A 6,000-nucleotide genomic window follows, 5' to 3' on the forward strand; every position below is an offset into this window, starting at 1 on the left:
TGCCTCTCTCCCTTTCCCCCACCATTTCCCCCCTTCTTCTCCCCCTTGTTCCTCCGTCAAGTTCCTCCTAATCCTCCTATACGTGCAAACATATGATATTTGTCCTTCTCTGCCTGACTTATTTCGCTCAGCATAACACCCTCAAGGTCCATCCATGTTGCTACACATGGCCAGATTTCATTGTTTCTCATTGCCATGTAGTATTCCATGGTATAGATAAACCACATCTTCTTGATCCATTCATCTGTTGATGGACACTTAGGCTCTTTCCATGTTTTAGCTATTGTGGAGAGTGCTGCTATGAACATTGGGGTACATGTGCTCCTATGCCGGCTGAGAAACATTTTTATCTACAACTCAATTGGACCTCTCAAATCTCTGCAAGGAGTAATATCCTGCTGGCATAGCGAATTTATCTACTCTGTTAGGCTAAGTCTCAACCCCATGCATGCCTTGAGTTATGTTTCCAAAGGCCCCTTTTATTACCTTAACTATATGTTGGTGAAGGGTCATGGGAGGGTTTGGTGTGGCAGACAATGGGCTGATATCCCACCCTGTACTCTCTAATCCTTTTAGTGTTCACAGCAGCTATGAGGTCCGATACAGTGAATTCTTTCCACCTGGAGTTGGAGGGTTTTCTCAGATGCCACAGGAGCTCACTTGGCAGGTGTGAGTGGCTGAGTGTTGGTGGGGAAGATGCCTCCAGAGACATTTCTAACTAACTGAGCATGGAGGTCAATGAATACATATCCAGGGGGATGACGCTGAGGCCTGGTGCACAGCCTTGCCCTTTAGTGCCCTTTTCCTGCCTTTTCTCCTTTCCCTTACATCACTGTGCTTGCACAGTTCATCTCCTGTATACACTACCTGTGCCTACGTACTCATCCAGGGTCTGTTCTTGGAGAAATCTGAACTAAGGAAGTTGGAAAGGGGGAAAAAGTCATTTTTTAGGTGTACTTTCCTCCTCTTACTTCTAATTTACTCTCCTACCCAACTGAAAGCTGACTTCTGTTCCTCCTGCCACATTGAAACTCTAGATAATGCTAAGTCCAGCGATTCTGTCCTATCATATTTGACCTTTTGGTAGCAGTCATCCAATAATTTCTTCCTTGGAGCATGCTTCTCTCTTGGCTTCTGGAAACCTTCTCATTTTCCTCTTACCACTGAGCATTTGCCATGGTCTCGTTCAAAGATAGCTTTTTCTACTTTCCCCTATAAGCATCCATGTCCCCCAAAGCTTTGCCTTAATCCTCCAGTTCTTACTCAAACTCACTGGGAGGTCCCAGCAACTTCAGTGGCTTCCATTATAACAAAGACCATACAGCCCTCTGTCTTGAGCCACCTCTCTGTTCTATGCAAACCTGCGTACTAGGTGGAAACTCTATCCCTATTTAGGCATGGCCTCAAATAGTAGTACATTTCCCCCCGCTCCCAAGAAATTTGGTAGAGAAGGGTAGAAGAGAGGCAGGGGCATGAAGAGGGGGGTTTGAGAAAGGCTATGGCTGTTTTTACATTGGGAAGTACTCTAAACAGGAGGAAAGGCAAGTGGAAGGAATAAGTGGAAAGAAGGAAGGCAAGCATATAGGAGAAGCTGAGTTTCTGAGCAGATTGAGGGAAAAGATTAGAAAGAAGTAGGACAATACATTCAGATTCAGAAACACTTGCAGGTGACAGGGAAATAAGTTGATGGCAATCCTGTTAGTTGGCCTCTGTTGTTTCCTTGAACAACGAGGCAAGATTATTTGCTGAAGGTGGAGTGAAATGGAGGAAATTTGAACTTTGGAGGGACATGAATTAGAATGCAATAATGAAAAGCTCAACACAAACTGGCTTTAAAAACAATGAGGAGATTTGCTGACTGATCAATATAACTTGACAGTCTAAAGGCAGATCTGAATGCAGGCATCGTTTGATCCAGAGGCTCAGGATTCTACCTGGCCCCTGAGATCACCTTGTCTACCCTGCCCCTGCGTTTCAGCAGTTAGAGACACCATAACCACACTACAGCCCCCAGAGAGGGAAGGTCTTGTCTGGGGCTCCTGTAGAAGACAGTGAAAGCTTATTTCCCAGAAGCCCCTATGATGATCTCCTTATGGCTCACTGGCCCACATTAGGTAGTGTGCTCATCCGTGATGAACCAATCACTCTGGCAGGAAAAATAGGAGAGCTAATTAGCTTAAGCACACACCCCTAGAACTAGAAATGAGGTCAACCCCACCCAAACAATATCACTGGGAATGGGGGTAGGGAATTCCCTCAAAGGAAAATCTGGGTACTTTGGGGAGGAAAGGGGGAGTGGATGCTGGGAAGACAACCAATAAATGTCTACTACACTTTGTTTCTGAGGAAATGTGAGAAGCAGCTGTTGAAAGAAGGTATGTTTGTGCTGAGGTGGGTTTCTGAGGAGTGTGGAGCAGAGAAGTTTGTAGTGGCTTCAGGCCTTGTGATTTTATAATTGTCTGCAGCAGCTCAGAGTAGGCTGTAGTAGGAGAAGAGGAAGTGAACAATGGGATTGATCCAAAACTGGATGCTTGCCAGGTATGTATAAGGACAACTGGGCAAGATCTGAGTTGAGAGTTAATAGAGTGGTTGAAGTGATGGATGGGGAAAGAAGGGAATTTGGAAGGGAGCTGATAGATTAGGATAAAATGGAGTGCTGCAGGGACTGAATGTTCAGATGAACTCAGAGGGGGAGTGAGGGAAGAGGGGAGTGGGGTCACAAACAGGAGGCAGCAAGCAAGATATAGTGAGCTAGAAAGGGAAGATAATAAGAAAGGATGAGGGTAAAATATTGACATTTAAAATTCAGAGGGAGAAAGTAATGTGATGGATTTCCTGGGTTCTATTTTCTAGATGAACACATCATAACACACATGTACAAGTTATAGTGAGCTTGATGGCAACACAAGCTAAAAGCCCTCACTAGCCTCAGAAATCAGAAGTGCCCAAGAGGTTCCATCTCCCTGGATGTCACATCCCCTAAATGTCAGCCCAGCTGGATTCTTTGAGCAGAAGGACAACTGGAGGCTATTGGCCACTCTCTTTGTCTTCAAAATAGAGTTCATATAAATCTGAAACCACTTCATAGTTTTTTTTTTTTATTTCTAGGAGAGAGAGAGAGAGACAGCGGGAGCAGGGGAGGGTCAGAGAGAGAGGGAGTCACAGACTCTGAAACCGGCTCCAGGATCTGAACTGGCAGTCAGCACAGAGCCCTACGCGGGGCTCGAACCCATGAACCGCGAGATCATGACCTAAGTGAAAGTTGGATGCTAAACCGACTAAGCCACCCAGGCGCCCCTTCATAGTTCTCTTTTAACCAGGGGCTCTGGAAAAGAGTTTGTTATTTTCTTTATCTTCCAAAAACAGGTTAGGCCACCTTGGCTCTTGGAGCAGAAAGAATGACAAGGGAGAGTGCTAGGGATCCAACATATTGTATGTCTATTTTTTTTTTTTTTAAGTCAAACACTCTGGATAAGGAGATCTGCACAGAAGTTCTATAGAATGAGCAAAGCAAAGTAAAGTAAACCTAGATGGAATCTGAAGTCCTAGTTGACCAACTAGCTCAACTAGTTGAGCATGCTCTGAATCAAATGCAATTAATTATATAGACCCTCAGTTTCTACATATGTATAAGGAGTTTAATTATGGCTCATACCAGGGATCATCAAACTTTTTCTGTAAAGGGCCAGAGGATAAATATTTTAGGTTTGGTGATTCACACAGTCTAATACAACTAGTAACTCTACCATAGCATGAAAGCAGCTATACAAAATATATCAATGAATAAGCGTGGCTGTGTTTCAATACAAGTTTATTTACAAAAACAAGTGGTCACAGACTGAAGTGTAAAACGTAAAACTAAACTTTGGAAGATAACATAGAACAAAACCTAAATGACCTTGTGTATGGCTAAGGTTGCCATAGAGGTCTTAGATAAAACACCAAAGGCATGATCCATGAAGGAAATTATTGATGAGCTAGACTTCATTAAAATTTAAAAACTTCTGCTCTATAAAAATCAATGTTCAAAAAATGAGAAGAAAAGCCATAGACTGGGAGAAAATATTTGCAAAAGAAATATCTAATAAGGAACAGTCATCCAAAATATACAGAGAACTCTTAAAGCTCAGTGAGGAAACACACACACCAACTTAAAAATGGGCCAAAAATCTTAACAGACACATCCACAAAGAAGATATACAGATGGCAAACAAACATAAGAAAAGATGTTCCACATCTAATGTCACCAGGGAAGTTCAAATTAAAACTACAGGGAAATATCACTGCACATCTATTATAATAGCCAAAATTTCATACACTGACAATACCAAATGCTGGTAAGGATGTAGAGAAACAAACTCATTCATTGCTGGTAGGAATGCACAAAGATACAGCCACTTTAGAAGACCATTTGGTAGTTTCTTACAAAACTAAACATACTCTTACAATCCAGCAATCATGTTCCTTAGCTTACTCAAAGGGGTTGAAAACCTATGTCCACACAAAAACCTGCACATGGATGTTTATAGCAGCTTTATTCATAATTGTCAAAGCTTAGAAGCAACCAAAAATTTTCAGTATGTGAATGGATAAACTGTGGTATATCCATGCAATGGATTGTTATTCATTGCTAAAACTACATGCACTATCAAGACATGAAAAGATACAGAGGAACCCTAAGTAAATACTATTAAGTGAAAGAAGCTGATTTGAGAAGGCTACATATAGTATGATTCTAACTATATGATGTTATGAAAAAAGCAAAACCATGGAGACAGTAAAAAGATCAGTGGTTGCCAGTAGTTGAGGGAGGGGCAGAGAAAGAGCTGAGGAGGGAATAGGCAGAGCACAGAAGAATTTTAGAGCAATGAAAATACTCTGTAGGATACTATAATAATGGATACATATTATACATGTGTCCAAATCCACACAATGTGCAACACCAAGAGTGAGCCATAACTTAAACAATGGATTTGGGGTAATTATGATGTGTCCACATAGGTTCAATTATAAAAAATATGCCTCCCTAGTGGGAGCTGGGAATAAGGAAAGTTGCAGGGGCATATGAGAAATCTTTGTGCCTTCCCCTGCATTTTCCTGTGAACCTAAAACTGCTTTTTAAAAAGGAGTCTTAAAACAGACAGGCAGGATTTGACCTCTTAAGTGTAAAAAGGACTGTGAAGAGCATGTAGCCTGTGTTCTTTGGGTCCCTTTGACCACTAATGGTGACCTCTGAACCAGCCTCTCACCTAGGTATTTCTGGGAGGCCTAGTGAATATCACAAAGATGCTAATAAATGCAACAGACACTAATTTTCCCCTGCTTATCTCTCCTGCTCCCACCTTCATGATGTTAGTAATCAAGACTTGCTCTGTAATGTGAAAGACCTTCTGCCCTTTAGATGTCCCCACCCTGGTACTCAGTGCAACCCTGGACCACTGGATGGTGGTACCATGTGCTGCCACAAATTACAAAATAGTTAACAGAGTTGAAAGCCTCTCTTATGTTGTTGTTAACACTTAATAGAGGGCTATTTAAGAAATATCAGATAAATTAGTGTCCATTTAGCCCTGATGTAATGGGGAGGAGTTTAAAGTTGGGGGTGGTGTGAAGGAAAGGCTGATATATTTAGCTAGAGTATGTACTGCTAGGTACTATAATTGATAAGCCTTTATTGTAAAGCCACAAAAAAGTCACTGATTTTTCATTTATGTCATAGCTTGATGCATATTGGAACAGGAAGAGAATCTCTGCTCTACATAATTATTCAAGGATCCAAATGTCTCCCATCATATGACTTCATGACCTATCACCACCACCAGTATTCAACCAGTCCTGGAAAAGGGTGGGAAAAAGGGGACATAGAGAATTGTGCAGGGAGAATTTATGGGCCATGTCTAGAGATGGCAACATCATTTCCACCTATGTGTCATCGGCTCACTCATTCTTAGGGTCATACTTAACTGGAAAGGAAGTTGGGAAATGTAGTCTAACTGTGGG

This window comes from Hyaena hyaena, unplaced genomic scaffold (genome assembly GCF_003009895.1).
Source record: "Hyaena hyaena isolate Hyena2069 unplaced genomic scaffold, ASM300989v1 scaffold_1161, whole genome shotgun sequence".
In the NCBI taxonomy this organism is placed as follows: domain Eukaryota; kingdom Metazoa; phylum Chordata; class Mammalia; order Carnivora; family Hyaenidae; genus Hyaena; species Hyaena hyaena.